Here is a 22,830-nt window from a genome sequence, read left to right as displayed (position 1 = left end):
CCTATTGAAAGTGTTTTGAGTGAACATATGGTTTCTATTGTGAAATCAAGGCACAGTTTTAGCTATGAATATAGATAATTACCCTTTGGACTTTAAACATTTATATGTGTCATGTTATGTTGGAGCATTTTTCATGGTCAATAGGTTGAAAGGTTACAGAGTCGAAAATGTAAATTGAGTGTGTTTGAGTAAAGCTATCCAGTGTAATGATAGTACAATTCACTACTGCTCTCTCTTGGAAAGAGGTAGCAACAGCACTCAGTGAGCAGGAGCAATGGAACAGGCTATTTATTTAAATACAGATTGTTATGGTAAAAGATTTTAATACGAGAATTACAGGAATTCAGCTGTAGCATATATTGCTAGGAAAATCCCTGGTTACTGGAGCTTAATTTGATACATACACAGGGGATGTTGGGGGCCTAATTACAAAGCCAACAATAAAACTTTTAAATAAACTCTGCGTGCACGTACAAACCTGTGTGTGTGAGTGCACACGCCTCAGAGCCAGGGGCATTGCTATAACCCACCCTTGATTTAGCCTTGGAAATGTGTTTAGTTTTACTCCCTGAGTGTAGCCCTTGGCAACATCCCCTTGCAAGGAGCCAGATGGCGTGTGCCTGCACTGAGGATGTTGGAAGCACCCAGTGAGTATGTGCAAGGAGCCTGGAGTGCAGCCTGTGCCGTGGCTGAACTGCAGCACCCCACCTGCACACCTCCCTCAGCCCAGGACACCAATCCACCCGGGCTCCAGCCCCTCTTGCTCAATCCTGCACAGTGAGGGAAAGTCAAAATGCTCCTGGTCTGGGCCGAGGGAGGCTCAGTTTCACCCTGCCTGAGCAGCTGGAGGCGTTTGGGGCGAGAGGAGCAGCTCCTTGCTTTGTCCTCATGGGTCACCAAGCTCCTGAGCCCTACAGGGACGTTCCTCTGCAAGCCCCTCCTGAATATGAGCTTTCTCCTTCAGGACTAGCATGCACTTGTCTGCACACCACTGCTAACTGCCTGGATTACCTCTCTTGAACTTCCAGCCACGGACAACACGAAAAATGCATCACCAGTTCAATCAAAATCAGTTAATCTCTTATTATTAATTAATATTTATAGAGTATTTAATGTGCATTGTCAAACACAAAGTGAGGCATCAGACGGCAAAGAGTTGCTATAAGGACTTCCAAAAACCCCCACAAATAACATGTTATTGTTGTGATTTCTCTCATATATATGTTAATTTTTTAATATATATTTTAAGTATAAATTTCTATGAATGGTATTAGATTTTAAAAGAGAATACAGCTTTTTTCCAGGCACACTAAAGAAAAATGAAATTCCGTTCTTCCCTGCCCACACATGCTTTAAGGAGCCATTTATTCAGCCATTTTAATTACAGCACAATTCTATTCCTGCTACTTAAAATTTCCAGAAACACACACACAAAGAAACATTTTTTAGTCATTTCTAGAACTGTGCATATTCAAAATATCCTTTGCTTACTCTTTACACCTTTCAACTGCACCAAAATTTGCTTCACCTATTCCTTTCATTGGCAGCCTGTTTTGCAGTGCTTTCCAACCTTGTTTTCTAACTTATGAAGAATTACTTCTTTCATTTCTTCCCTACCATGGTAGGTGGTCACTCCTTGTCCTTTTTATTGCAGGAACCACAAAATGAGGTTATTGCTACTATGTAATAAGGTTTCCTCAGTAATGGCAATTAGCAAAAATTAATTACTCTGTGAAAAAGTCCTGATACTTACATTTGGGTTGCTATCTAGAAGCAAAATAAAATGTTCAATTTTTTTTTTCATAGATTTTGAAAGGTAGAGAATTTTTCTCCATTGGAAAAGATCGAGTATAAAGTCAGCTCAATCCAAAACTGTGTGGTCCTATAAGAGTTGCTGGTTTGGTGTCTTACAGTCTAGCTGGACTTCAAATAAGCCAAAGCTGCTGAGTGGCAAATGGATTATGCTATTTAAAAGATGAATTCCTGTGAATCCATGTGCAAGCTATGAAATGCAGTTTCTGAAGTCTTTTGGATCAGTTCAGGTAGCAAGGATTTTTATTTTGGATGAATTGGGATTTAACATGGTATTCTCTTCCAGTCCTTCTGACAGCAAAATTGAATATCATTGGCCTAGTTGAACTGTGTCAGTGTCACAGAACTGCCATTTGCTGTTAAAATTGTTAAGGTGAAAAATTATTGAGCGGCTTTCCCAGCTATTACCATTACTGCTCTTCACTGTTTGTGCCACAGTAATATAAAGAGGCACAAGCTGAGAGAAAGGCTCTATTTTGTCCGACATTGCAAAAAATATATAATAGGAGATCTTTCCCAAGAGAGTTGAGAGTATCTGTAGAGAAGGTAAGATTGAGGAGGGGGAGCAGAAGGAACTGGAAGGTGAAGCAGACAAGTAGCAATGCAAAAAATGAAAACTTTGGTTTTATTTTGCTTTATTTTTAAACCTCAATTTGTTATTTCCTCGAAATCAGCCTTTTTGCTACTTTTAAAAATGCATTTTGTTTATTGCTGTCTGCATGCCACTTTGCCTTTTCTGTGTCACTCCTTTTATTCTTTTACTTTCTCTCTCCCTTTTCAATTGCATCATTTGAAAATAATTTTCCTAAAACATTTAGTTGTATCATCGCATTTAATCTATTCTCATTAGATTTTTATATCAGCTCTTGGACCAGTATATATACCTCCTCTCTAGGGAAGTCTGTCTTTGTTGCTCCTCTCCTATATGAAGTTTTTAGTTTTGCCTGCTGTTTTTAATCTTTATTATCTTTGGGCTGATGGGACATTAAGAGTCCTTGATTAGAGATGTGCAAACTGTTTGGGAAAAAAGAAAAAAAAAGGCCCCTCAAGATTTTATAACCTAATGGTACAGGAAACAAATTACTACACTTGTCTTTTAATGGGGTATGCTGGTTTTCCCCATCACATGGGGAAAAGAATGGAAGGAGCTAGCAGTGCTCTCCCAGAGTTGTGCCTTCCCACTAGCTGTCATTGGAGATGAGCCTGGAAAGAGATGACAATTGCATTTTGTCTCTGCACTTTGAATGGATTTCTGGTGAATACTGCAATTACACAGAAACAGCTGCTGCATGGAAATATACCTTCAAATACATGGGAAAATTTCTGGTTTAAAGATGTTGAAATGACCAGTCTATTTTAGATAACATCAGAATAAAAACTCTCCCAGAAGTTGGCCCTGGCCTGTCTGTCACTGTTTGTGTCTCTCTGTGACACCTTAAGCTGCAGCTGAAAAAATACTGAAAATGGGGCCGCTACATGTTTTTAATCCCCCCTTCTTCCTCCCACTGGAAAGATCTATTTTTTTTTGCCAGGCAAATACTCATTCCTATTTCTCTCCTAATAGGCTTATCTTCCTGATAGTTTGACTAAGCTCATGTTGTATTCAAAACTCAAAGTTTCTTAATTAAAGTCCAATTCCAGTGTTCCTCCTTAGATATTCAGTGCTTCTGCATACTGTGAAGAAAGATATTTTTAGAAAATATGGGCCACTTAATTCCCGTTAAGTTTTCTGTAACAGATGGTATAGTTATTTGATTTATGCATTCACCTTCACGTGGCCCTGCTGACTGCCAGGTTTTTTTAAACCTCCAAAATTCTTTTTTGTTATGCACTGAAACTTCACCCTTTCCCCTGCATGAAATATTAGTTTTACTTAGAAAATCTAACTGCGTGCAATTTTCATGTTACTGAAATTGTGCACGGTCTGGTGATTAATTGTATTGTCTTGATCACAGCCTCAGCCTGATGTTCAGGGCTCATTACAGCGGGAGGAATTCAGCAGAACAAGAATCTTAACCAGGTGTGGCTTATTAAAGTGGCAGCGCCCAATTTAAAGACCATAAAGGATTTGTATCAAAATTGATGCTTTTAGCTACATTCCCCTCTTAGGATCCTAGAGTTGTAATACAAAAAGGACACTGTAGCTTGCTCATGAAAATCACTCACATCCATCATGTGAAAAGGCAGCTGAGATCTGTTCCTCCCTTGAGTGGGAAGAGTTGCACTATACTTTTAGTACAGCACGCTCACACCAAACATCTTCAAAACTTTTCATTAGTTAGATTAGAGTTCTGAATGTGCAGTTTGCATTATATAGTTAATTGTGCATTTCTTATCTGTCAGGAAAATGTTTTCCTTTCCCCTGAAGATGCCCTTAGCATCAAGGCAAGCACTGAGGGGAGGTCAACCTTGCAGGAAGCGATCAACAGCATTTATCTGGAATTCAACCCACCCTTCATAATTTTACTCTGCATTTTAGGCAGTCTAATCCAATGGGGGGAAAAACGGTGAGGGGACAGGGAGAGGCAAGAAAACTTTATTTCTGGCTGAGCCTATCTTCACCCCAAGTGTGGGTGCTGGTCCTTCACAGCTGACATGAGTAAGCTGGTAATAAGCTTCCAGGTGGCCACCAAGGCTCATTACCTACCAGAGAAGCCAGATAACTTGCTTTTTTTCCACATTTTGGGAAACTTTCAGGACAGAGAAGATTTAAGTGGGATTGCCCTTCTCATGAGCATTAGATGAGCAATGTGAATTGGGTGTGCTTCTGCTGCTACTGTTGTGAGCCTGATGCTACCTCAGAAATGCGAGTTACACTTTACACTTCCTCACAGATTAAAAAATAAACCTGCATAAATTTGAAATTTTAGTTTGCTGCTGTTTCATTGTGCTCTGTTGGTGTCAGGTGAATGTATCAAATGCAGCCATGCATTCATCAGCTATAGTGTTTAAAGCAGCTGCTCCTCCCAGGGCAGTGCTGGTTGTTGCTTCTTTAAACCAAACAGGTATTTTCCTACCCAAAAGAATGGGGCTGGGCCTGTTGCAAGTGTTGCAAAAGAAAAAGTCTTCTGAGGTGTTGTTTATGGCCATCAGTTATTTAAACTGGTGACCTTGCTTGCATTTTCTCATAGTACATGCCTCTGAAGAGCTTGCAAGCAGAAAGCAGGCGGGGAGCTCCAAAACTTTGGTGTATATGTTCTGTGTTTAAAGGCAGTGACTGATAAATGACTTGTTTGCTTGTTACTAGGGAAAGCCAAGTGGGCTGGTTTGGAATGGGACAGAGCAAACCTTCTCCAGAGTGTCTAGTGTGGGGCTCTGTTGGGGATTTGTTTTGGAAACAGTGCTGATAACACAGGGATGTTTCAGTAATTGCTGAGCAGGGCTTACACACTGTCAAGGCTTTTTGTGCTCCTCACACCACCCCACCAGCAAAGGGGCTGGGGGTGCACGAGGAATTGGAGAAGATATAGCCAGGTCCCCAAGAGACAGTGAGGATACTCCATAATTATTCAAAAATATTCAGCATGTAAAGATGGGGGAAATAGGAGGAAGGGGATGGCACATTGAGACTGGTGGCCTTTTCTGTGTTTTCAAGTAACCTTGCGTGACGAGACCCTGCTTTCATGGGTATGGCTGAACCCCTGCCTCCATGGGAAGTGCGGAATGAATGCCTTTGATTGGTTTTGTTTTGCTGGTGTAAGTGACTTTTGCTTTCTCTATTAAATCGTTTGCATATCATCCCACAGACTTTCTCTTTTACACTTCTGGTTCTCCCCCCACCTCAGCGAGGGGCAGGGGGTGGTGAGCAAGGCGCTCCGTGGTGCTTAGTCACCAGCTGAGGTTAAACCATGACACAAGGAAAGAAGCAAAACATCTTTGAAATGTGATTGAGGCTTAATCCTCAACAAATCCAGAACTTTACACAAGGTGATGCATTCCTTTTTTGTATTCTGTGTGCTTTAGCACAAGCCCTAAATGATCTGCAAGACAAGCAAAGAGGACTACTGTGTTCCACAGCCGTGAGGAGAGTGGTCTGATATGCATTCACTAGTCAGGGAAAGGGGGGAAAGATGATTATGAGAAGCAACTAGTTACATAAAAGCTATTGGAAATGTAGGTTATCACCTCAATGATTTCTTTACTTTCAGAAGGGTTGCATTGAAATTCTCCTTAATATTTAAAATTTATGGATGCAGTGCTGACATTTTTTTGTGAAGGTGGTTCATTCCTCAGGTCCTGTATGTGACAAATGCTTTGATCCATTAATTACATGTCTGACCAAGAATTTTGGCAACAGATACTGCTCCTCTGAAAAGGAGTAAGCTGTTGAGTGGAAAATCAGCTTGCCAATAGCTGTTGTCATGGGAAGCTCAAATAAGGAAGAGGGAGAAGGACAACGCCTGTTGAGAACAGCGAGATCTGGCGTGGGCTGGTGAGAAAGGGAATTCCCAGAGAGCAAACACTGAAACAAAGGGAAGGTGCATGTCCTGGCAGGCTTTAATCCAGGAGAGTACAATGGAAAGCTTACCCAGCTTCAGTGGAAGCAGGGCCTAAGGAATGAGTCAGCTAGCCCAAAGTAGATCCCAGAGGAAAAGCAGCACTGTTTCAAAGCATAAGAGCATTATCTCAGTGGGCAAGAAGGGAAATGCTGGCAGGATTGTGTGGTGAGCTGCAGCAATGCACTGCACACATACATTACACTCCTGGGCTCCCACATGGAGTTGGTAACAGCACAGTAAGATTACCCATCTTTCTCTCGATCCTATAATTCCAAAATTTTGTATGGGCTGGTTTTTTTACTGCCCCTTAGTGAGTGTGGAAATCTCTGCTATGGCTGGTGCTGTGGTATGTGTTTCTTTAAGGAGGTGCTCTATAGAGATATCTTAGAATTAGCACATGTACTGTGAGACATAGAGGTTGCCATGGTAAGTACACATTTTTTAATTGAATAGCTGACTAATAGGCACATAAAACCTCCATAACTTCTTGGCACATAAATTACCTCTCCTGGGGCTGTAGGCAATTAAACATACCTCTTTGCTGAAATTCTTTCCAAGTCTTTTTCTCTGTTTTTGTTTAGATTGAAGCCTCTTATTTCTTTCCCTGTTTCCCCCAACAATGTTTCTTGTTTTTCTTTTGTCCCTTTTAGATTACTCTATCTGTCTCTCTCCAGCCTTCTCTTGAATGTCATACGCTTCACGGAGCCGGGAAATGAAGAGGATATCAAGCTATAAAAGTGGGCTGATTGGTTGGGGTTTTTAAATTATTCTTATTTTTAAAAGCATAATTTGGTATATTTTATATTTGTGGAATTCTCAGAGTCTTTTCTAAGTAGGTGTTTTAATAATCTACTTTATGCAGATTTTCTAAAGGCACATGCTCTCCTCAGAACACAAGTTTTGGACATTTTCTAACTTTAGAAAACCATAACTCTTGTTTATTTCTTTTGTATTATTTAAACTATTCTGACTTAGACTTGCCGGCCCAGAGATCTTTTGATGTCATTCTCTTTCCTGACAATACTTTCCTCGTTGGGCATGGTTTATTTGGCTCTTGCAGTGGTGTAATAAATACATCATTTGCCTATGTGCATTGTTCCAAAAGTGGGCATTGTCTCTAATCTCTTCAGCAATACAATAAATCACAAGCTGAGGCACTGCCTTCTCACTCCAGTTTTTAAAGATTTCTTTTTTTCTTTTTTCCGGTTACACAGTTGATACAGAGAAGTAAATCGAGAGCAGGTTATTTGTACTTGCTCATACCTCTGTTATTTTTAGAACCCATATTGACAAATTTTCAAGCAGCATTGTATTTCATAAAGAGCACTGCCCTGAAATCACTGTGGCTTGAACAATAAGAAAATCCAGGACTCCAGGAGGCCAACGCAACAGGATATCCATAAGCAACAACGCCTCCTTATCAACCAGGGGTGAGCTTAACAGACTTGTTCCTGGCTGTGACAAACAGTGAGCAGAATTCCTAGTGAGCCAGAGAGCAGCAAATAAATGCACAAGATAACTCCCAAGGAAGGTTAGGTGCAGCTGATTTGGTCTGTTCCTTTGCACAAATCAAGAGCAATTTAAAGCAATAATGACTGATGGTTTTCCACAAACATCCTGACTTTTATCCTATTGCAATACAGAGTTCATCCACCTTTTTTTTTTTGCTTTCATTTCAGTGTTCATTTTTTTTGATGTTCATTTTTTATGATGAAAGTGGTCCTGTCTTGAAGGAATAGATGAGTAGTCTTTGTTTTTTGGTTGCTTTTTGTCTGTCTTTCCCCTGAGTATTTCAGAGATACCTCTAACGGCTTGGAACAAAAGGAAATTACTGGACGGATCAAGGGATTACCCAGCAATGTTTTTACAGATTTAAAATAAAATATAAACAGATGTTGAGAGATGAATGGCACAGAGACAGTTGTTGCCAATTCATTAATAATACCAACACAAATCCACTCTGTTTATTATGTTTTTAACCCGTATTTGTCAATAGGGAAGACAGTCATAGTATGAACTTGTAAAAATAATGAATGTTATACCAGACACGCTCAGTGTGGAGACTTGAGAATACCAGCATGACTAGTATTTGCCATCTGTGTATGTGTAATCAATATTTTCTTAGACTGTAATGAGAAATAGCTCATTTATATCCTTGCCCCTTTGGCCCAAACAATTTAGTCACTGTTTGTGGCCACGTAGGTTTGCCTGTATTTGGAAGGGAACAGGGAATATCTCAGTCACGTGTACAAGTGCTGTCTCTAGCTGGAAGGAGTTTCCACAACGTCTGCTTCCTCAAATGTGACAGAAACAAAGACACCACTAGCCCTCCCAGGGCATGGGAAGCTTTGAGGCAGAGCTCAGACACTCTGCTCTCTGCACTATTAGCTCAACATTTCTCCTTGCTGCTCTTTCTTGTAGCTGTTTACAGGGTGCCAAAGTGTCCCTCCCCGCCACCATTTCAGCAAGGAGCTCTTGGGTGCCTCAGTGGCCCCAGCAGCCCCGTGCTCTGTGCTCCCTTTGGCAGCAGGAAGGCAGTGAAGTGCTCCTCTGGCTGTCTGAAGGAGGGATGTTGAACAATCTTGGGAGTGTCAAAGCTGTTCTGTTCAATGGGAAGTTGAGTAGCTTCTACTAAAACTTCACCATAGCAGAATTTCTTTGATGTAGTCTCTCCACCATGCTACAAATACTGCTTTTTTTAGTGAAAGCAGGGAGTGTGATCCAGCTTGAGTTCTTTGAGGCTTTAGGAGCAAAGAGAAGGGACCTAAGTCACAGAGGAACTGCATCCTCATCTCTTCCCAAGGACATCATCATTGTATAATAACTTGTAGCTAAACAAGTTCCCGTAGGACTCTGAATATAGAGCAGAGATTTTGTAATGGAGTGATAAATTACATCAGGCCCTAATCTCACAGCTCTATAACAGCTCTCTCACATAGAAAATACTGAATTTCAGTGTATGTTTATAGCATTTTTCAGGATATAAACTGCAGGAATTAGGTTCTCAAATGGATGAGAATTTGATTTTTTTTTTGTCCATGAAGGTCTTGCTATTTCTCTGTATCTGTAAGGTATGTAACAAAAAGATAAACTGCAATCTCAGAGTGATAAGTACAGTAGATAACAGTCCACACTTCAGGGTTTTTCCTTTTTGAAAAATAGCTTTCTATAATTGAATAGACTTATATGAAGCTGTCTGTAAAATTTCTAAATTGTCCTTCTCTGTACACTAGAGAATTATAGCTTTTAGTTTTGGGCAATCAATTCTGAAGATTTTTCAGATTTTATCAGCTAGAGTTAAAATCATACAGGTCTTAAGGCTTTAGTAAGCAAAGGTTTGGGCTGATGTTAATTGTCTGCTGCTCCTTCCCTGGAATGCTATTAAATCAGTTCATATACTTCCTAAATAATCCCACAAGTGTCAGTGTTCTTATTTCTTGAAGTGACACTTACCAGACAAATGGTATTTAAGGGTTCCAACAATATGTGAGAGGTAGATAGGATGCATTGGGGTTTTTGCTTGTTTTGAGCATCTTGCTAATATTAAGACCATCTTCCTGAGGAAGCCTTACTGAGGTTTGAATACTTGTCACTGGCTATCAGATCCCTTCTCTGTTGGCAGTAGCCAGCATAAGGGTGGAACATGCTGTTCATGCAGGTTTCCTTGGTGGACAGTAGCAGTGAAAACTGCACATATTCAGGTTGAGCTGTTCAGAACTGCTGATAGGGTGCTGTACACTGAGGTATGATGTAGATACACATGGCACTCAGTGCAGATTATCATCAAGGAAACTAATGTCCATGCTGAGCTTCCCAAAGGGCTGTAAAATGGAAAGTTAACGGCTTAAATAGGAACAAAATCTTGCTGCAATAATTAGGAATTAGGATATTTGCATGCACCAAAGTATGCAATATCTAGGAACCCAAGTACAATGGTCATCTCTGTTTAAAATGAGATGATACAGATGGGAAGTGTAGAAAGAGGTAGTTAATTCTTGGCAAGCTGGATGATGCATTTATTTTATTTATTTACAAAGTATTGCAGATTTTATGCTCCTACTACTCATGCTCTTAGCAGTTCCTTTTCTCTAAGTAATTCTGTTATCCCCAGTGCAAGAGAGGACAGTAAATAGAGTTTGAGCACTTCATCAAAATTCCCTTTCTATCACCACTCAGCACTTCACTTAAATAAGCCACATTAATGTGCCATGGGAGACTTAAAAAGCAGTTTTCTCCCCTTGCCCCCAGGTGTTTCTTCTGCTATAAAATAATTTAGCCATGTTTTATCAGCAACATTAATAGTAAATGCTTACTCAGTAATCCTTCCTGGGAGCATATATTTAGTATGTCTACTAGCATGCAATGATGACTCTGATGGAAAGGGATCTTACCCCCGATAAGATATCTGGAAAGTGTTGTTCTTTCTCTTACAGTGGCCTAATCCCTCTATATCTACTAAAAATGGACAAATTCACAGTAAATATGTTCTTGGAAATATCTATTTGGTATAACCTCTTCCATTTACAATGCCCATATATAAAAGTGACTTGTTTTTGCAATATTTCCTTGAGACCTATCAAATGGAGCTGATTGAAAGAAAATACAGAACATATCCAGAAACCTACAGCCCCTGTAAATGATTTATCTTGGATTTCAATACAGCCTCTTCAAACTCCTCTTTTGGAAGCCTAAGCTGCTCAGAGTTTAATGAATGCTGCATAGACCAAAGTTGTGTGACTTTGTTGTTTCTTCTGCTGTGCCAGCAGTGAAACTTGTAAGCAAGTACCTGAAGAACACATCTGAACAGCTTGGATACCTCTAGTTTTCCATTTTAATGTAAGGAAAATGGTTTGTAAAGACTCAGTGTCATTTGGCTGCTGCCTCTATGTTTTCTCTGCCTCATCTAGTGAACTTTTGCTTCAGATACTGAAGCATAAGCACTAAAACAACAACAACAAAAATAATATACATATCTGCTCTCAATTTTCTGCATGTTTTCTCATATTCAGTAGTTAAATGTTGGTTTGTATGCTGGATTTCCCTAGGCAGTTTTTAGAAGTTTATCACTTTAGAATAATTAATTGTGAAATGTTCCTATTGCATAACTACACCAAAGGACATGTTTGTGCCATATCCTGCACTTGCCACTGATTTGTTCTGAAGTGTGTGAATGAAAGTTGCTGCTCAGGAGTGCAGGAGTTCCTAACACTGGATATAAGATGGTGTTAGCATGAACAAATTAGGGGGCATTTTTCCCTAGAGACCGTACCTCACATGTGATTTCTGTGTACCCTGATCTCTTCTGAACCCAGAGCTGTTGCTGTGCCAAAGGAGGCAGTTAGTATATTTCCACCATGGAAAAGTGATGGTGATCATCCTACCCAAAGAACCTCTTGCACCAAGGTTGGGGTGTGAATGGCTCTCAGGCAGAAAGCAGTCCTGTTGGGCCTTGTGCATTGAGGTTGTGCTAGGCTGGCTTTTGAGCAGCTGTTTACCAGTTGGCCAAACAGCTACAAACCTCTTATTTTCCTCATAAATTGTATTTCCAGGCACTTTAAACCCATTTAAGCTCATCTCCTCCCAATATTTGTCAAATTATCTAGGGAAAGACATGGAGGTGGATTTGGTTTCACTTTTCTGGCCCTCTTGATGCTTTGGGGTTTTACAAAGTCTGAAAATATCTTGTTCACCACCATCATAATGAGTGTCTTTATGTAATGTGACGTCTGGTCTGTCAGTTTCTCATGAAGTGACAAATATGACAAATATGTGCTCCAAATATTTTAATATAACTAATTTAAGCACAGTAAGATAATGCAGTTTCATAACAGTTTATTGATAGAGAGAGAAAATTTGTAGCATTTAATGCAAAATGACAAGTCTTGTCACATAGTCACTGATTAATATTTTTAACAAGGGTTATTTTTTCTGAAATATTCACTGCTCTAATAGAACGCACAACCTTCTGGTGCTGATAGTTGGTCTATTTTAAAGCAACTTTTATTCCAAATTAATAAACACACAGATTTTTGGTGTATTTTACAGAGTTGTGTCCTGCTCTCTGATGAGCTCTTTGCCATCATTTTTAAGAGCTCAGTGCACTGAAGGCCATAGGCCTTCTCAAGGTTTTGTGTGGTCCTTGTCCTTTCTCTGCATAGATGGATGGCACCTAATACAGGAAAAGTATTAACACAGGGGAATGTAAAGTGCAATATATGTGCCAAGAGCAGATGTAAGGTTGCCCAGAAGAAGGTGTGGGTGGCAGCCACACATGTTGAGGCGATCCCAGGTGCCTGCTCCAAAAATAGAAAGGAAGCCACCAAGTTCTCTCCCCTGAAGGATTACATTATACCTCTGCTACATTACAAGAGAAAGTAATTAACTGCCAGTACCTGTGAGGGTAACTTCCTTCAGGCTACTTAACCAATTTGACTGTTCTGATTCAGTATTATCCAAGCAAATTTAAGACCCACTATGCAGCACCAAGCATGTGATTCTCTCACACAGAGCCAGAGTCTAAAGTGTGAGGCTGGGTACAGATTGTGACATGTAAGACAACTTAAATTGCACAAATTAGTCAACAGCTGCTCTAAGGAGTCTTGATTGTACACCTGGGTCTGTGCATTTCCACTTCTCTAAAACTTCCAGGATTAAGACAGATCTGCAATGACACCTTTAATGGCACGGTTATAGGCGATGCCTCTGACTACGGCTCTTGTGCATTAGGTGTGTGACCCTCTCAGGCTCCAATCCCTCTTAAGCACAAGATAATCTTTTTCCTTGTGACAGGTTTCTCATTTCAGTTGCTTTCAGCATAAAAAACCCAGAGTTTCTTCCTTGCCATCTTCTGAATCAATAACTCTAAAATAATATTGCAGTTCCCATCTGAGCACAGGTCTGGAACTGTGATCCAATGCAAGATGAATATTGAAGACAAAAAAGGGGTAAAGAGAGGTCTAATTCTCATCACATTAATTCACTGAAATTGTAACCTGGACTTCTCATGCTATAGCTTAAAAATGCAGACAAATGTATGGTGTGACCTTTACTGTACAAGAGATATTAAAAAGGGTAAAGAAGAAGGAAAACTTTTTCCTTGAAGATTTATAGGAGCCTATTTCTTGATCTCCTTTTCAGCCTTCTCTTTTTGGTGGAATTTCTTCATTCTGGGACATTTTACAGACATTCACTTAAAAATATTATTTAAAAACAATCCAGAAAGATTGTCTCACCTCCTAGCCAGTTTTTACCACCATGCACACAAGATGCTGTGCACTTTAAAATGGCTAACTGATGTCCTCACATTTAGAAGCAGTTTCAGAGGTAACATTCTCATGGCTAAGGTCATCTGCTCTTTTGCAAAACAGGTTAGTACACTGGGAATTTTTTGTGAGATTATAAAACAGAGCACATCAGCAAAGCTCTCTAAAACACATCAAGGAATATTAACTTTTCAGTCAAGCAAGAAGGATAACAGGTTTCCATGTTCTAGCACTGCTGATGAGAGTCAGTGTCCATCAGCAGTGATGCTGTGCATAAACATTTGCCCTCCACAGCAGAAAGTTTTCCCTAGGGAATATTCCCCAAAAGAGCACCATATTTCACAATTTGTTTGATCTCATGCTCTGTTCAAGACAAAACATGTTATTGCAGTGAGTTATAATTTCAGTACCTAAATTTTTATCATGAACTAGTGAGATGTGGACAGCAATAGACTTTATGTGGGTCAAATGCACTTACCTATGATAAAGCACCACTTGTGTTTATAATGTGTGTATACACTATATGTATACAAATATATATATATGCTCTGTTTCCTGTTGTCTACAGAAGAACCCTACTCACTGGTTGTTGACCCTTAGCAATCAACTCCTTCACAGTCAAAGTGGGATGAGGAATGACAGACAGGAGCAGGTTCTTTTGGAATTATGGATAGTGCTACTAAGCACTTCTCAACCTGACATAATTCTGTAATACTCTCCTTGCTCTTTTTTCCTGCTCAAAAAGTGGATGTAAACCCACTTTTTATTTTATAGTTTTACATATCTCTTATGATTTTTCTTTGTAGTGGTAATTTTAATTTTTCCACCAGTCTCTTTCCATTTTTGCAATTCATGCAAATTCAGCTGTCATACAAATGCCATCACAGGTTACTTCGTGCCTCATGTCAGCATTGCCCATGACTCTGGTGTTTGGAAAGTAGTGGTAAGTAAGTACTGTCATATTGAAGAAATTTTGGGAGGACAGAATGTTTTAATTAAAACAAAACTAGATTTCCTTTTTTAAAGGTTTAAGGACAGGAAAGAAAAATCTTTATTTTCCCGCCTCAAAAATACTTTAGTTTATTGAACATTTTGTTACATGCTCTTGGGGCTTACCCTTCAAGTTTTAATTTAGAAACTATTTTAAGCAATAAAAATAAGATTTTGAAAGGAATATTTCCAGTAAACATACTTTTAAACAGTGTCCTCTTGAAATATTGTCCAGTGTGTGGATTTAGGGTTTTTTGGATGAGAATGAGGGAAAAAAACCAGAAAGGAACAGATTCTTCTCTGAAATATGAGTGTCTTTCAACTAAAGTAATAGAATCATAGAATGGGCTGGAAAAGACACTAAATATCACCTAGTTCCAGCCCTCTGCCACAGGCAGGGACACCTTTCACTAGACTGGGTTCCTCCAAACCTGGCCTTCCAGGAATGGAGCATCCACAGCTTCTCTGAGCAACCTGAGAATCTGTGGATGCACCATTCAAACCCTCCCAGCAAAGAATTGCCTCCTAAGATCTAATCTAAACCAACTCTCAGTTTGAAGCCATTCTCACTTGTTCTGTCACTACAGATCCCTCTCCAGCTTTCATATGGACCCAGTTTAGGTACTGAAAGGTTGCTATAAGGTCTCCTCAAAGCCTTCTTAAGACTGAACACTCCTAATTATCTCAGCCTTTCTTTGGAAGAATCCCTCTAATCATCTTCATGGTCTCCTCTGGACTTGCTCCAACAGGTCCATGTCCTTCCTGCTCTGTGGACCCCAGAGTGGGGTGTAGCACTCCTGGTGTGATTCCACAAGGGAGGAGCAGAGGGAGTGGGGTTTGATTACACTGACTGAGCCATCAGTCCTTGTCCTGAACCCATAAGGTTTAGCTGTGACCTTTGTAGGGCTCTCATCTCACATAGCTTTTGGTGAGAGACACTGAGACAGACAGTGTGGTAAAAGCCTGTGTAATGTGGCTGTGTCTTTATTGAGACATCTGGGAGAAAGTTGCCCAGGGATGAGAGATGGAGTTAGCTGCAGCAATGAATCAAAATGTTTTAAATCACAGTGTCTAGCCCTCATTTCATCAATGTCTGCGTCCTGCACTGCCCTACCTGACAGCTCTCTGCTCCTGTTACAGGGATAGGGTGCAAAGCCAAATGCCAAAAAAATAAAAACAACCAAAAAACCTCTGTAAGTGACTATAATCCAGAAAAAAATTCAGCCAGTGGGACTGCCATTCAGTGCCCAAATTATTTGTACAGTCAAATGAATCACAGATAAACTATGACTCCTTCTGGGGTGTTCCACATCTTTTTAACACACAGGCTAGGAAAAGTGCCTGGGGAAGCAGGGCTGTACCCATTCCTGCTGTACCCATCACTGCTGCACTGCCTGTCCCTGAGGCTGCTCAGGGCTGGGTGCTTGGGAGGGCAGCTGACAAGAGCCAAAATGCAGGAGTGTTTCAGACACATCTTTACTCCAGCAGTGACTCTGTGTAAGAGTCCTGCGGGCAGAAGGGTGGCATGCAGCCAGGTATGTCAGCATTAATCCCATTAGGGACTGCTCTGTATCAAAGCTCCTCAGGTGTGACAGGTTTACATGTACTCTGCATCACCAAAGAGATCACTATCTGTCTTAAAATGCACATTGCTGTTAGAAAAGCCAAATAAGTTACTGCAAAGTGATGTTGCATTAATTAAAAGAATATAATTGCCTGTTCCTAAAATGTATCTTTCAGTTTTAGCTTATTTTAGATTAACTGGTTTAGCTCAGTACTCTTCAGACCATTAGAGGAAAGAAGCAAATTAGAGCAATAGAGTGTAACCAAATGTAATTCTCCAAATTACTCTTATTACATGCAGTTGGACCACAGGTTAGTGGAGAGAGAGAGATGAGTTTACAATTGGCAAAGTTTATAGAAATGTGGAATCCCTCATGTGCACGAGAAAGAAAAAAAAAAAAGTGAAGCATATGGTTTTAATTACAAGTCTTCCAGATAGTAAATTATAGTAAGATGTGACATTCAGGGGGAAAATCTGACTGCTACTACAGCTGAAATGCAGGCCGTGCCATTGCACCACATCTTGTTACAGGAGATATAACTTGATATATCCATAGCCCAGAGTCCTGTAACTGATTTTATTTGGTCCTGTTTTCTCATAAATGGAGGGGGGTCAAGATTAGTGATGGTTGAACCTCCAATAGTTTAGAAGTTTGGATCAGCAAAGCTTAATCCTAAAGTTTCATACTGCTTACTTGAACCCTTTGATGTATTTTTCCTTCTCTCCATTTCTGAGCAGTGCCTCCACAAAGCTGAGGCTTTGTCCTTCCTTTCTACTCATCCAGCCTAATCCTCCCATCCACCAGTTTTATTGTTTCCAGTTTCTTACAGAAAGCCTGATATGCCCACCTACATTCCAAAATCAGGGTGTGAGTCCTATTTGCTTCTCCCACCTGTATTGCTTTTCTTTCTTTTTTTTTGTTTGTTGTACAGTGGTTTCAAACCCTCTGGGGTCTGGACTTCCCAGCTGTCTCCCTGGCAATTCCTGAGCATAGAAAAAGATACAGTTGATCAAGAATATAGTGCATGGAAGGCAACTACCACTACAACCCATTTTTTGGAAGAAAAACATTGGCCAAGTGAATAAAGTTGGAAAACTGAAGAGGGAAGTCAGAGCAGAGGCAGAAAGTAATGGATATGTGGGGGAATGAGAAGGGAAAATGTCTGAGGCACAGACAATGAAATGGCAGCCAAGAAAAGAAGATTTTATTATCTGAACTAGAAAGTGATTAATTATCCTGTGTATCATGCAGGTCATGTTGAACAAACACCTTGGTGAGTTTGATTCGAAAATACTTCTGTTTAAAGTGATGTAAATGTTAGCAGCTCTGGTGAAAAATCAGCAATCTGCATTGCAGACCCTGCAGGAAAAAGCATAGAGGATAGATGTGAGGTTCTTAAGCAACAAGATTCCTAATTTACTCTGTGACCACAATTCTGGGCACAAAGTGAGGATGGTTTATTATCAGCTTAATTGTATAAAGTTTACCACAGCCACTGCCCAGGACAAAGGCAGTCTGTCTGTAATGCTGGCACAACTGCACTTCCTATGTACCACAACGTGGTACAACCACACTCAGATTTTGGGAAGGGCTCACTTGAGCTTGAGAGTTTTGCTTGCTTGTTTGCCTTTTCTTTTGCTGTTGTATCAGAGAAGCTGAGTTTGACCAATGTGGTATGTCAAGTATTTGTTATCACATTCCATTGCCCTGCAATGATATTTCAAATAAAACCCAGATTTTGCATGCTCAGCCCATCCAGGCTGAACACTTCCATCTGTGACATCTTTCCACCACAGTCATTAGGAGAGGTTTGTGTCCATATGAAGAGTTAGACTTTTGCAAGGGAGTGTTATATTTTCAGTTAAGGGTGCCTGTCACTCCCCTAATGACTCACCTAAGTCCACACTCACAGCAACCCACTGCTCAAAGCCTGACCCAAACACAAGCAAACTTGATTCAGTCCAACTATTTGAGATGAGCATCCAAGTTCTTTTGTTTTTATTTTTATTTTTCCTCACAAACAAAGAATGATTGCTACATGACAGGTATTCTCAACAGCAGAAACACAATAAGAAATATTAAAGAAAAGTTTTGGTTGTCTGTCAGTATGTCCCCTTAGGAAAAACTGACACTTAATAGCTGACACTGGTCCTGGCTCCACACATTTATGCCATTTGATTTGATGTGAAGGATGTGAAGCGCAGTGAGTTGCAGCTGGCAGATGTTATTGCAATATTGAAGTTTTTCACAGAGTAAAGGCACATACAGGCAGCATGGCATCTTCCTAAGAGTTTCTGTGTACTTTCAATTCAGCCATATGGTTGTGAGTACAGATACTGAAGTGCTCCCTGCATTTAATTGACAAGACCTGTGCAGTGATATAGCATGTTGTATTCCTTAACACTGCTCAGGTAAGCTGACAGTGGAAGTATAATAAGTATAAATTAGTTATAGACCATATAGGTATCAAAACCTGCAGAAGTATGTGGAGCAAGCCTGAAATTTCATGAGAGAATGCCTGTGGTATTGGAGCAGGCTGTGGAGGTGTTCTGCCTCCAGACAGTTGCTCAGTATTTCAGTTTTGGAAAAAAGCAGATACTATGAAGCCAAACAATGAAGTTTAACAAACCTTGAGTTTATTTAACCTGTGGTCCTTAGCAAACCTTACTTGAACCTAAATTACTCTTGTCACTCGGAGCCAGCTGCGTCATGTACCAGCAAAGAGTCCTAGCTGCAGAGAAAGTTTTATCTCAAGATAAGTCCAGCATTGTGGCTTTCAAAGGTCAGTCTTTTAATAGAGATTATTCTGTTCTGCTGTTTAAAAATAAAAATGAAATAGGATTACAATTAACATCCAGCATTTAATCAGATGCAGTTCCCTCAGCATTCACACAGCGTTTGTTTTGGTAAGCTACTTGCCAAATCTGAAAGCCAGAAAACCTGTGAGAGAAAAGAGAGGAATAAAGAATCTAGAGATTTTGTCCTACAGAAAGGTCAATAATACTTTTTTCTTTAAGACACTACAGGACACAGGCACTATCAGTGCTTGTGGAGAAGTGTATGAGAAGGAATTAAAAGGTAGCTACCTATTTGCAACATTCTGAAGTCTCAAAGTTTTACATTTTTCCCAAACTTAGAGGTATGTGGAGCAACAGACAGCTCAAGCAGGTTTTTCTGGCTTAGGCAGGATCAAAAAAAATATCCCATCTTCAGAGTGTTTCACAGTGTGTGCACACACACACACACACATACACAGTGCCCCCTGATTTGGGATAAAGGGAATAGCTGGGAGCACTGGAGAAGGGCTGAGAGCTGCTGAGGAAACTCTCAGTTGGCCTCAGCAGATTGCAAGAGCACCAGGAGGCCTCAAGGCAGGGGGAAATGGTCCTTTCACATGAGCTGCTGATACAATAGAAAGTTTTCTTTCACTCTCAGAAAGAAGGAATGGTGAAATTTTAATGTTTAGGCTCCTTACAAAACTTCAAGAAATAAAAATTTGAAACACTTGGTATCAACTCTTGTTACATTAAAACAAGTGGAAACACTAGCTCAGCAAGTTGTCTCAATCATGATCCATCTGGAATTTACAAGAAATCGATGTACAGCTGTGAATAGTTTCAAATGTATCAAATTATCATTTTCTGGTGGAAAAACTGTTTCACTGGAAAAACTTCAGCAAGCTTCAGTAGAGAAATCCCTGGACAATTATACAGTCCAATAGCTCAGCAAGAGTATCTCTCCTGCCATTTTATATTCTTTTGATGAATGCTTCTACCTCCTATGGTTTTTGCAATGCACTCTTCTACTTTTTCAGTGTATCTAGTCAATAGAAGTGTTCTTTGCAAGCACAAGAGAATACTCCAAAATAAGAAAGCGATGGGTATCTGTTTCAGCTGTGCATGGAGTCGCTCTGGGCTAATGCCTTTCTCTGCGTTCTCCCGTGGGAAGGCAAGTTTTAAGGCCAAATGTTTATGTATGGCATGGGAAGGTGCTGGCAGGGAGAGTGCAGATTCATTCCCTGCCTCACTGCACAGACAGGCTCCCCTCACACAGCTGAGTGACCACAAATAACCAGTGCCATTGAGAGTCAATATATATTATCATATTTTTGAGTCGTTTGCTATTAGACTGTAAAAAAGGAGGAAAAGAACTTGAATGAATTGAGGGAAACAGACTGTCTTAGATTGTGGGAGGGGAGAAAAACCCACTAAATTGCATGGGTAAATAGATTGTTATGAAATACTACCTAACATTTGGAGGTTTTATACATGTGAAGTGTTTATTGATGTTCAGACTTTATGGTGAATTAACAGCTTAATCACAATGTTACATGTAGATGTTTGTCTATTGGTTTGCCAAGGGCCTGCTTGCTACCTTTCTTTTTGACTTTTAGTAAGGAACAAAAGTAGTTAACAGCCTTAGTGGTTAATTGTTCCATTGATTATTCTATATGTCTGTGGAGGAATGGTAGGTTTTTAAATGCAGCAGTTTTGTTGAATTTTCTCCTCCAAATACTCTTTAAGTATGCATTAATTTGTACTACTTTTTTTTCACAAAAAGTGGCTATTCCACTGAACATGAAAATTTATTTTAGAAATAGCTCTTTCCTTCTGGAAAAAAAAAACACAAACCAAAACTGACAGAAGTCGAGAAAAGTTCAAATATCACAAGCTCCTTCCATGGGCTGATGAAAAAAAACAGCAGGAAAGAGGGTACATTTATCCTGTGAATGTCATAAGCTCTAGGTTTAGGTCTGCTTAATTCTGGAGAGGGGCTTTAATTTCATTCTTTACTTCTGGGTTTTTTTTGGTGGTTTTTTTTTGGTTGGTTTTTTTTTTTTTTTTTTTTTTTTTTTTGTTACACATCAGTTTCTGTAGATAAGTATCTGAAATTCAGGGAGAAAGGGCCTCTGCAGCCCCTCTGTGATGAGGAAGACCTTGCCCAAAGCAATTATGTTCAGCAGAGATTCATACAGAGCAGGGCTTCCTCCCAGCAAGGAAGGAGGTTCACTGGCAAGGTCCAGCTGCTTTAGGAGACGTCAAGGGTCAGGCTCAAAAAAGCTGATCTGGAAAGCAAGGGTGCCTCAGGACTCTTATTCAGACCTGGCACCATTTCATTGTCTCAAAGAACTGGGAGCAACTGGAAAGCACTGAGACCAGGGGGCAGGGTGCCATGTAAGTCTCACCAACCTCTGGGGAGGCTGAAAAGAAAAAATTTAAATCCCTACCAGTAAATACAGACCCGCTGAAGAGAAGATCAGTCTGGCTTTGAGTTATGGGGTGTACTGCAGGGAAGTAGAGACAACATGGATTTCCCAGGGGCTTCCTCCTAGCTGTAATGTAGGATGGAAGAAGCTCTTCAGTGTATATCTCTTGACAGTTTGTCAGGATAATTTTTCATGTAATAGTGCTATTTATCAAGAGGAAAGATGGCAAGTAGTCTGAGACTGGAGATGAATTCAGGGGGGTGATGTGTCTAAGATGCCAAGTCCTGTGAAGCTATGGATCAGCAGTTAGACCAGGACCAAAAACCTCAAGGCTGTTACTGCAAGTAGTTGAAAGCATAAAAAATTGGCCTGAAGGATAAGCACCAGTCCCAAATCAAGCTCCAGGACAAAGTCTTTCAAATGGCAGCAAATGCAGAGAAATACCTCCTGGAGGTCAGGCACTGTATGTGAGAACTGTCTGATGTGCCCAGGAGTAAGAAGTCTCAATGTGGTTGAAGAGGGAACTATATTTTCTCAAATTAATTACCTTTTTAAAGATATTTGAGCTCCAAATTTTCTGCTTAGAAGGCATGAAAAGGTTTCAATAGGCACGAGAAATTTAAAATGTTGTCTTCATTCTCCACAAAAGCATGTACATTTGGTTCCCCAACACGCAGATGAATAAACCACTTTCTATGTACACATATTATGATTTGCTATTTGGTCTGATAACCTTCACACTGAACAATTTTGTGCCAATCTTGATGTGCTTCTAGGCATCACGAAATTGCAAGGACCATATCCACTCAGTACACTTGAAGTGAAAAATGTGGTAAATAATACAATATGTGGTATCTTACATTTTCAGTGGAGAATTAACACAAAAAACTAATTTTTATGCTTGGATTCATAGCATATATGAATGTATAGTATACATATATGCACTGCTGGTTCTACAAATACTAACCTAACTTGTGCTTCAATATGGACTGTAAAACAAACTACAGTTTCTTTGACAGTAGTGCAAGACACACTGTAGAATGAGTTAAAGGGCACTTGACTATCTCAGCTGATTCCACATACTCACTTCCCATCCCTCTGTCTTTCCCAGATGCCACCTAATTGGTTTTGAATTTTCATATTTAACCTGAACAAGATTCTGGTGTTGAGTGTTCAGGTTCACTGCACTGCTCAGTGCTGCTCAGTTCAGGAGGCTGCAGAAAGGGTTGGAGGGGGGGGCAGAGAAAAGAAAAACCAATGAAAAAGCCATATTAGAAGGCCTTTGCCACATAAAGGGAGGATTTGGGTTTCTTGTGAAGTGTTCTTTGACAATAGTTAAAATAAACTCTGAGAGAAATAAATCTTCCCGAGGAGAAAAACTACTCTGACTTGATGTTAATACCCAGTACATGTGTAATATGCTACTAGGAATTTATTGATATTTCCAATCATGCAAGCTGGGTTATCCCGTAGGTTTTAGTTTGGATTCTTTTGGA

This window comes from Serinus canaria, chromosome 8 (genome assembly GCF_022539315.1).
Source record: "Serinus canaria isolate serCan28SL12 chromosome 8, serCan2020, whole genome shotgun sequence".
Taxonomy (NCBI): domain Eukaryota; kingdom Metazoa; phylum Chordata; class Aves; order Passeriformes; family Fringillidae; genus Serinus; species Serinus canaria.
Note: the sequence above shows the minus strand (reverse complement) of the source record.